General features: G+C 38.9%; 1 pseudogene; it reads left to right on the top strand.

Annotated features, from left to right (window-relative positions):
* Positions 1-10,567: 10,567 nt before the first annotated feature.
* On the top strand, positions 10,568-10,969 carry LOC114047849 (annotated as a pseudogene).
* The last annotated feature ends 382 nt before the right edge of the window (positions 10,970-11,351 follow it).

Genomic DNA, 11,351 nt, shown 5'->3' with positions numbered 1-11,351 from the left:
TTATCATTCTAAGGAAAACTTCATTTATAGCTATATTTTTCAGTGTTTTTAATATGGATAGATTTTTTATTTTGTTAAAAAGCTTTTTATGAATCTACTGAGATAATCATATGATTTTTGATGTTGATATGGTCAATTATGTTTATAATTTTCCTTACATCAAACTAGCCCTGCATTCCTGGTATAAATCCTACCTGGTCATAATATTTGATCTTTGTGATCTATTCCTGCAATCTCCTTGCTGGTATTTTATTTAAATTTTTTGCCTCAATATTCATTGGGGGAATTGGACTATGATTTCTCTCCATTTCTCTCTCTTCTTCTTCCTCCTGATTTAGGTATCAACACTATATTTGTGTCATAAAAGGAATTTGGTAGGGCTCCTTCTTTGCCCATTTTGCCAAATACTTTATGTAATACTAGAATTAATTGAATCCATCTGATCCTGGGGATTTTTAATTAGGGAGCTCATTTATGGCTTGTCTAATTTCTTTTTCTAAGAGGGCTATTTAAGTATTGTATTTCTCTTCTGTTAATCTGGGCAGTTTATATTTTTGTGAATATTCATCTCTTTAGATTGTCAGTTTTACTGGCATATAATTGGACAAGAAACCCCTAATAATTGCTTTAATTTCCTCTTTATTTGTCAGATTCTGGTTTTTATTTCATTCTGCTATCTGCATCCATTTTATGGGTGAATTCAACCCATTCACATTCACAGATATAATCACTGTGCTTTTCCCTTCATCTATTCCTACCTTCCCCCATTTATTCTTCTCTTTTCTTCTTTTATGCTGTCCCTTTTTGAACATCTGTTTTGCTTCTGATTCCTCTACTCCCCCATCCACCTTTCCTTCTATCATCCCCCTCCCCTTTATTTGTTACTCTCCCCTACAACTTCCCTGCAAGATAAGATAGATTTCTATGCCCAACAGAGTAAGGTTCAAGTGTTACCTCTTACCTCATGTTCCCTTCCATTCTAAAATCTCTTCCTTTCACACCTCTTTTATGTCAAGTAATTTACCCCTTTCTACTTATTCCTTCCCCCTTCTTCAAGTGCAGCCCTTTTTCCCCCTTAACTTATTTTTTTCAAAACTGTCCCATCACAATCAACTCACACTTGTGTCCTCTTTCCATGTATAATCTTTTTAACCTTCTGAATAATGATAAAATTCATCTTCCCATGTAGGAATGTCAACAGTTTAACCTTATTGAATCCCTTATGATTTCTCTTTCCTGTTAACCTTTTTTATATTTCTCTGGAGTCTTGTATTTGAAAGTCAAATTTTCTATTCAGCTCTGGTCTTTTCATCAAGAATGCTTAAAAATCCTCTATTTCATTGAATATATGTTTCCCCTCCTGAAGGATTATACTCAGTTTTGACGATTAGAATATTCTTGGTTGTAATCTTAGTTCCTTTGCCCTCTAGAATATCACATTCCAAGCCCTCTGATCCTTTAATGTAGAAGCTGCTAAATCTTGAATTATCCTGACTGTGGCTCCATGATATTTGAATGGTTTCTTTCTGACTGCTTGCAATATTTTCTCCATGACCTGGGAGCTCTGGAATTTGGCTATAATATTCCTGGGAGTTTTCATTTTGGAATATCTTTCAGGAGGTGATTGGTGGGTTCTTTCAATTTCTATTTTGTCCTAGTAATTGCCCTTATAGTAATAAAATTCTTAGAATTGCAAATATTAACTTGCTATATAGAATATAAACAGGTTAACCTTACTGAATCTATTATGTTTTGTCTTTCTTATTTATTTTTTTACCTTTTTATGTTTCCCTTGAGTCTTAGTTGAGGTCAAAGTTTTTATTGAGCTCTAGTCTTTTAATTAGGAATATTTGAAAGTCCTCTATTTTCTTAAATGTACATTTACCACCATGAAAAATTATATCCAGTTGTGCTGGGTAGGTGACTCTTGGTTGTAATCCTAATTCTTTTGCTTTTAAGTATATCACTTTCCAAGCCCTCTGGTTCTTTAACGTAGGAGCTGCCAAATCCTGTACAATCCTGTATTGTAGCTCTATGATATTTGAATTGTTTCTTTTCAGTTGTTTGCAGTACTTTCTCCTTGACTTTGGAATTTGGCTATGATGTTCCTGGGAGTTTTCATTTTGGGATCTCTTTCAGGTGGTGATCTGTGAATTCTTTCAATTTCTATTTTGCCCTATTGTTTTTAGTATAACAAGGTCATTTGATAATTTCTTGAAAGATGCTATCCAGGCTTTTTTTTTCTGATCATGGCTTTTAGGTAGCCTCATAATTATTAAATTATCTCTCCTGGATCTATTTTCTAGGTCAGTTTTTTTTTTAAATGAGAAATTTCACATTTTCTTCTATTTTTTTTTACTTTTTTATTTAGTTTTATCATATCTTGATGTGTCATGGAGTCATAGCTTTCACATGTTCAATTCTAATTTTTAAGGAATTACTTTTCTCAGTGAGCTTTTGTACTTCCTTTTCCATTTGACCAATTCTATTTTTTAGGGAGTTATTTTCTTTAGCAAATTTTTGTATATCTTTTTCCATGCTATTAACTCTTTTTTCATGATTTTCTTGCCTTAAATTCGTTTCTTTTCCCCATTTTTCTTCTACTTCTCTAATTTGCTTTTTAATAATCAATACTGGGTTGCTTCGGAAATAGAGTCTTTCTGGTGGGTGACCCTGGGAGAGGGATCTTGTTGCTGATTTTCCCTGGGCATGAGGCCCTTTTGCTGGATTGCTATGGAAACAGGGCTTCTCTGCTGGTCAGGCCTGGCTGGTGACCTGTGCTGGGGCTGGGGCCACTGGCCTTGCTGTGCTGCACAGACTGACTGCTGGCTTCCCTAGGGGGCTGCTGGCTTGCAGGAAGGTGGAGACTCACTGTTGAATTGTGCAGGCGTGGAGCTTTACTGCAGACCCCCTGCTGTGAGGCTGCCTGCTGCTGTTCTTAACAATGATATCCCCCCAACTCATTAAGACAGATCTTTCCTGCTTTCCTGCTTTCTGCTCCTAGATCAATTCTGAGGCAGTTTTCACTTTGTTTGGAGGGGAATTTGGAATGGCTTCATAGAATTCCTTCCTTACTCCACCATCTTGGCATCAGAAGTCCATCATGCTTTTTTAAATATAGTTTCCTGGCTGCCATACCACAGCATTGATTCCCAGTGAGTCCAGCTCAAACCTCCAAACTCTTTTCAAATAAATTGCTATCATGCCTCCCACATCTTGATTTGTGTGGGGCTGATTTGCTTTTAACCCAAGCTTAAAACTTTATATTTGTTCCTATTAAATTATGTCTTATTAGATTCACCCTAAGGGGTAGTTTGATCATATTAGCCTGTATGTTAAAACCGTCCTTCCCAGCAGTGTGTCCTGGGAAAGATAAATATGCCAACTCTGCCTCCCTTGGATTTTGTGGGAAGGAAGTGGTGGTATTCAGTGGAAGAATGGGAGTGGCAGAGTTGGGGGGCACTGTTGATGCTGGCTCTGGACAGCCCTCCCTCTCCAGTTAAAGTTCACTCTTCAGAACTCTGTGGGTCTCAGGGCCATGTTCAACTGTGTGAAGGGAATAATTATTTTCAAATTAATTGATATGATGTGTGTAATGAATATATTAATAATTTATATTTCTCAGGAGCTGCCTCTCTGGCTTGGGAGTCAAAATTAACAATCCAACTTGAAATAATCAATCAAACCTTTGACAATGCTCTCACTCACTGCATTCTTGTGTTTGTACCTGTAAGTGAAGCGAATCAAAGACTGTAGAACCTATTCTTGTCATAGAACTCTGGTCTTGTATCCCACTAAGTAATATCCCCCCAAAACTTGAGTAATATTGCTCCCACAGGACTCCAGAATTATTGTATTGTCCTCTACTTGTGGGTTTGTCCTGGGAGGCCACTCTGGCTCTGGGAAATGATTGTTTGTAATACACTTTCCTTCCACCTCTCTTCCTATTATGATATATGTGTATAATCTCTGTCTTCACTTCAGCAAGGTGGAATTCTGATCAGGAGAATTCCTGATTTGCAAATCTGTTCCTCATAATGAAACTAATTAATTACCTGATTACTGGCACTTTTGTCTCTGGCCTGCTGTTTCTCAGGTTAGAGACTGGCTCAGCAAAAATTCTGTTAATACTTGGGTCTGCATGTGTCCTTGTTGCTCAAAAGGGATTACACCTAGGCATGGTGCCCAGGAAACAAGAGGTCACAGTAGGGGGCAGCAACTTCTTTCCCCACTTGATCCCAAGGGCTTGGTGGGGGGCAGGGTTGAACAGGCCATCCTGGTCTCAGAGCCTACCTGCACTAGCCTATCCAGTCTGCCTTCAGGGCCTAATTTTACCAGCAGCCTCTGCTTAGTTCTGATGTGATGTGATCTGCTCATGCTATAGCATGTCAAGGTTTTGTGAATTCCTCCCTTCCTCCTCCTTTTACCACCCATTGATTTTGTTCCTGCTCCCACTGGCTCATCCTCCAGGCCCTTTCAAGATTGTTCCTTTCTCCAGTTAGCTTCTTCTGTAATTGTCCAGGATGGAGGCTTCCCGATGAGCACCTTTGGTGAGGTTAGAATCCACTCAGGCTCTGAAGCAGTGGAGCTATTAAACCCTGTCAGTGCGGCCCCCCACCCCCACCCCACCCCCCCGCCCCCGACACAGAGTCCTCATTTGTGTGATGAGAGACTTGGGCTAGATGACTTCTTAGGTCTCTTTCCCCTTTAAATTTAAGATCCTATAATTCTTTTTGAAGAACAGCATTTATACCCACACTTATAAAATATCTTTAAAAAAATGGGGGAGAATAACCAATTATGTCATTATTTCTAAATGTCCAAGTACTAGGTGTCACATAGGCAAATTTGGTTATTTGAAGGAAATTTTCAGGCTCTCTCCTCTACCCTCAAATCACATTTTTGCTGGCAAAATCTTAATTAATAGTTTTGAATCAAATATAAAGTTCTACCTGATTGGCAAACATTATACTTATTTTGTCCTTCTATGACCTGTCATCTCATCATGTTAAGTGAGGATTCATCAGATGCAATTCTTTTAGGAGAAGGTGAAATTACCACAGCCTACTACCCACAAAAGGAAAAATTATCAAGTGAACCCTTGATTTTAATGTCTGTACCATTTACATTGCAAGTCATTCCTTTCCCTGGAACTATCTTTCATATGACATTACTGCCATTTGAAGAGATACAGATTTAAAATGGAATTTTCATATGATAACATTAGGAACACTCAGTAGATGCATTTTAGCTCCAGGATAACTTCTGAAAATAAATTTTTGAGGGGAAAGTAGGATTTACTGAGAATTTTTTATATTGAACTCAAAATTATAAATAAAGGTAACAGAGGATAGAGTTAATGATTGCTTAAAGTTTCTAATTTTTTTTACTTGAAACATCAGATTTATTAAGCATCATTCAGCTTTCAAGATTATGAGGTATCGTTTATTGAAGCATTAAAAAAAACTCAAAACCTCTCCAATGACTCTATTTAGTAGATTAGAAATAATCATATGCTGTAATTGCTACTGCCAGCAAAATTAATTATTCTATTTGTATAGTGATAAACCAGTGCAATAACTGGATGGAAGCTTTCAGTTTTAGAACTCATAATTTAAACTAGCATTGCTGTAGATAAAGTTGAATGAATTAAGATTCCTGTTCATCCTCACCAAAGAAGGAAAATCTTGTTTAGAGCTTGAAGTTGAAAGGGAGAAAAATCTGAATCTTTGTTCTAGCTTTTCACATAACTTGAAATAACATTAAGAAAATTTTATCTCTAGTCTATTTTTTTTCTCTGTGTAAAACGGGGGCAGATAATTCTAGAGATTATCTTTAGAACTCTCACTGCTCCTCTTTGTTCCAGCCAAATAGGATTTCTCACCATTCTTCAAGCATAACTTATGCAGTCTTGCTGTCTTTGCTCAGTTACCTTTGCTAGGAATGATCTCACTTGGCATGCCTACCTAACTATAACCTAGCAATCTATCAAAGACTAATACAAATGTTACCACATGCATGAAGGCTTTCTGGATCCCTTGAGCTACAAGCAATCCAGCTTATGAATTCCCATAATTATATACTGTTTTTACCTCTCTTATGTTACATACTTCATTTGACTTTATAGCTATATGTGGATATGTCTATCATTCCACTGGTTACAAATTTAAAGGCATGGACTCTACATAAATTCTTTTTGAATCCCTCAGTTATTTATATACCTTAGCACACTGCACACAGTAGACACTTGTAGAATTAATTCATTAGTATATTTATACCTTCTCTGATGGTGTGAAGAGGTGGGGCCAAGAATAGGAGTCTTTGCTTCCCATTGTTAGTTTTAGCCTCTTCCTTAGCTACCACCTCTCAGCGACTTCTCCTCCATTAAAGTTCACACCATCTAAATTTATCATCTTGTCCAAGTCCTTGTTATTATCATCTAAAGTTATCAAATGAGATAATATATACAGTGCTTTGCAAATGCCATTTTTTAAAATTAATTGATTTTTAACATTTTTTTTTCAAAAATTGCATTCCAAATCCTCTACCTTTATACCTTCCTCCAGGCCCTTCAATACCCATTAAGAAGGCAAGCAATACGATAGCAATTATACACATGAAGTCATGCAAAACACATTTCCATATTACCTATGGAAGAGAGACAAAACAAAAAGCAAGAAAAATAAAAAGTATGTAAAAATATATGCTTCAGCCTGCATCAGAGTTCATCAGTTCTCTCTCTGCAGGTGTATGGCATTTCTTATCAGAGGTCCTCTGGAATTGTCTTAGACCATCGCATTGATCAGAGTAGCTAAGTCTCTCACGGTTAATCATAGTTGTTCAGTTGTTTTCAGTCACGTCTGACTCTTCATGACACCATTTAGGGTTTTCCTGGTAATGATACTGGAGTGGTTTGCCATTTAGCTCCCCTAGCTCATTTTACTGATGAGGAAGCTGAGGCAAATAAGATTAAGTTATTTGCCCAGGGTCACAAAGTTAGTGTCTGATGTCACATTTGAACTCGGAAGGAAGAGTCTTCCTGACTCCAGGCCCAGCACTGTATCCATCGCACCATCTATCTTGCTATCACCGTGCATAATGTTCTCTTGGTTCTGTTCACTTTACTTTGCATGAATTCACAAAAGCCTTCTGATCACTTAATGTGGTAGCTACTTTTTTTTTTGTGATCCTGACTATAGCTCTATATACTATTTTCCTCACTGAAACCTCTAGTACTTTGTTCCATCTCTTTTCTTCTAACCAATCACCACAACCATGGGCTTGTTTTCTCTCTTTATAACCTTTACCTGAGGACTAACCAGTTCAACTCAATAGTGTCCTCAAAACTCAAATCCCTTACTTTCTTGTCTAGTAAACAAATGAACAAGTATTTAAATGTTTCTTATGTGCTAGGCACCAGACTTAGTGTTGGAGACACAAAGAAAGGCAAATGACAGTACTTGCTCCTAAGGAGCTCGTAGTCAAATGGGGGAGAAAACATGCAAAAAAGTTATGTTTTTACAAACAAGATACACATACACACATATACACATATGTGTGTATTACTTTTATAAATAAGCTACATATATGTGTATATGTGTGTATGTGTACATACATACATACATACATACATATATCTATATTTGGAGACTATTAACAAAGGGAAAGCACTAAAATTAAGGAGGATCTTCAGTCTTTCAGCCATTTATGCCCTACAAGTCTTTAACCTTCACCCCATCTTTACCCTCTTCTCCATCTGCCTTCTCCATCCCTGAACTCCCGAACACATTTGGAGAAAGTGATGCAAATATATAGATAGTTTATTACATATTCAACTAATATAATTTTCTAATGGTTATTGGGTGCTCACTGCTGTATTTTATTCTTCTCTGACAGACTCTAACATGCTTGCTGCAGCAGCTATTCCATGCCTACTTCTTTAGCCCCTAATCCTACCTCTATAATGTCTCTAAGCAAATGATTTCCCTTGTGCTTTACTAAGGAAACCAAGAACAGCCATAATGAACTCCCTTATCTCCCCTCCTCCACATCATAAATTTCTTCTATAATTTCATCGATTCTTTCCTCTAATCTTTGAGAAAGATGGCTTTTCATTTTGGAACAAGTCATTCCCCCATTTGTGTCCTCCAATTTGTATTCCCCCTGCAACCCCTGCCATCTTCTCTAGGAATTTGTCCTTTTGATCACTCTCTCTTTTTCATCTTCATTTTCTTCCTGGTTACAGAATCCTTCCTCACTTCCTACATACATGCTAAGGTCTCATCTGGACTTAAAAATTTTCCCTTTACTCTCCTGTCAAGCTATTTCCTACATATCTTCTCCCTTTAAAACTCCTCACTGCCTCCAGTTCTTCAATACTCACTACCAGCTAGGTGGTATGGTGGATAGAGCATTGGGCTTGGAGTCAAGAAGACCTGAGTTCAAATCCTGCCTCAAACACTTACTATCTGTGTGACCCTGGGCAAGTCACTTAACCTCTGTCTGATTCAGTTTGCTTAGCTGTAAAATGGGGATATTAATAGCATCTGCCACCAAGAATTGGTTTGAGGATCAAAGGGGATAATATTTGTAAAGCATCTGGTACACAGTAGGTACTTAATAAATGTCTGTTTCCTTACTGTTTTCTTCAGTCACAAATAATCAATTTTCCAATATTGCCATACTAGTGAAATTTCTTTCTCCAAGTTTACTAACTTCTTAGCTGGTAAGCCTGATGGAACATTCCTGGAATACTCTACAGTGCCTGTGCCTTCCCATTCTGGATTAATATTTTGATGTAGTTCTGCATCTTACTATCTATGTGACCTTGGACCAGTTACTCAACCTTTCTGGTCTAAGTATTTTAATCTATAAAATAAGAGGTTAGGAGTCAAATGACCTCTGAAGTCTTTTCCATGATCCTATCAACTTCAAAGGAGAGTTTCCTAGAACAGTCACACAGGCACAACTAGGCTGCTCTCTGTCTGCCAAGCCTACGGGTATATCTTTGTGGAAGGTGCAGATGGCAAGGAGATTGTTAAAGTGGAAAGTAAATAATGTCTGGGACCAGTTAGAACAGTGAGGTCCCAGGGTAGGAGTTCTGGAGCTGAAGTGAGGTCAGACACTACACTGGGGACTATTTGACGTTCCTCTCTAGGCAATGACCAAAGAACCACAGCAGCTCTGCAACTCCTTTTAATGAGAGAGAGAGAGAGAGAGAGAGAGAGAGAGAGAGAGAGAGAGAGAGAGAGAGAGCTCACACAAGTTATCAAAACCATAGTTAAGTCTAAAAGCAAAATAAAGTAAAACAAAACAAAATAAAACCAAAAGGCTAACAGTGGCTATAAGCAAAAAACTTTCTTTATTCCATTGAAGGAGGGAAACTAGATACATGTGCCAGGGTCCTCTCTAGTAGGAGACCCACTTTAGTGTGGGCAAATCTCAATACTTATATCAATGGCTGCACAGTGAACTGTAGCCCTGACAGTGAGGGGTAACACCAACAATGAGACGTTTATTTATAGCAGGACTTTATGACCAGAATACATGTATTACAGGTGCTTTTCCAAGCTCAGAGAATACCTGGTTCTGGTGTGAAACAATTCTGGGATTTTGCTGTGGCTGAGTTCAAGAGGATATGTGCAAAGGATTGTTGTTATGCCAAGCTCAGGGTACATCCTGCTTGCTGGGTATACAGGAGGAGATCCTGAAACCCAAGTGGTGGAGCAGGCAAACACCATCACCTGGACCCCTGAGTGCCTCAGTGAGGGTGGGGGAACTGGTGGAAATCAGCATGGAAAACCACCAGGTGCCTCGGCATTCTAAAGAAAACGGGTCTCCCAGTGCCTCAGCAAAAATAAGGGAAGCAGCACTACAAAGAGCCCCAGGCAGATAAACACCCTATAACATCCATCTGAAAGGAGCTGAAGAAAGTGAAAGGAAAGGAAAAGCAGGCAACCTAGAGTTGTCCTAGAGTTCCAGTCTTGCTGATTCCAGCCCAACACCAGGTAAGCTGCCAGTACCCTACAGCCTCTAACTGCCAACATCAGAGTCCCCAGCACACAAAGCCAGTGACAAAGACCTAGGCTTCCAACACAAGAAGCTTGGGTCAGTGCCCTCTGCTCCCCAGCAGGAGAGCTCAATCTCTTCAGAGGCCAGGGAATAAGCAAACACTATGAGCAAAAAGAAACATACCATAGATTCATATTATGAGAAGAGTGAAGATCAAGGCAGAAATTCTGAAGAGGACAACATTGTCAACAAACCCACATCTGCAACCTCAAAAGGGAATATGAACTGGTCTGAAGCCCAAAAAGCCTTCTTAGAAGAGCTCAAGAAGGATTTTAAAAGTCAAATGAGAGAGGCAGAAGAGTCCTTAAAAAATACAATTGGCCAACCGGAAAAAAAATACACAAGAAAACAAATCCCTAAAAAATACAATTGGACAAATGGGGAGGGAGGTTCAAAATCTAATAGAAGAAAACAATTTGTTAAAAATTAGAATTGGGCTTTCTGGTCTCTGTCTTCGCCACAGTGGAAGCAGGACTAGGGTGTCCGAGTTGCCACCATGTAGCTGTTTGTCCACGTGCAGGCCCTGCACACCCTGGAGGTGACCGGGCAGGAGACTATCGCCCAGATCAAGGCCCATGTGGCATCCCTGGAGGGCATTGCTCCTGAGGACCAGGTCCTGCTCCTAGGTGGATCCCCACTGGAGGATGAAGCCATCTTGTGGCAGTGCGGGGTGAAGCCCCTGGCCACTCTGGAAGTGGCTGCTTGGATGCTAGGAGATAAAGTCCATGGCTCTTTGGCCTGAGCTGGAAAAGTGAGGGGTCAGACTCCCAAGGTGGCCAAGCAGGACAACAAGAAGAAGAAGACTGGGAGTGCTAAGAAGAGGATGCAGTACAACTGACGCTTTGTCAACATAGTGCCCACCTTTGGCAAGAAGATGGGCCCCAATGCCAACTCCTAATTCCCTGATACTTTCTGTCTGTCCCCAATAAAGCCACTTATGACTCTTAAAAAAAATTAGAATCAGGCAAATGGAAGCTAATGACTCTATGAGAGAACAAGAATCAGTCAAACAGAAACAAAAAAAATGAAAAAAAAAGATGAAAACTTAAAATACCTCATTGGTAAAACAACTGACCTGGAAAATAGATCCAGGAGAGACAATTTAAAAATTATTGGTCTACCTGAAAATCATAATGAAAAAAAGAGCCTGGACAGTATCTTTCAGGAAATCATAAAGGAAAACTGCCCTGAGGTCCTAGAACCAGAGGATAAAATAGCCATAGAAAGAATCCACTGATTACCTGTTGAAAGAGATTCCAAATTGAAAATGCCAAGGAATA

This window comes from Vombatus ursinus, unplaced genomic scaffold, assembly GCF_900497805.2.
Source record: "Vombatus ursinus unplaced genomic scaffold, bare-nosed wombat genome assembly UNPS02014791.1, whole genome shotgun sequence".
Taxonomy (NCBI): Eukaryota; Metazoa; Chordata; class Mammalia; order Diprotodontia; family Vombatidae; genus Vombatus; species Vombatus ursinus.
Note: the sequence above shows the minus strand (reverse complement) of the source record. Positions and strands in the feature narration are given on the sequence as shown.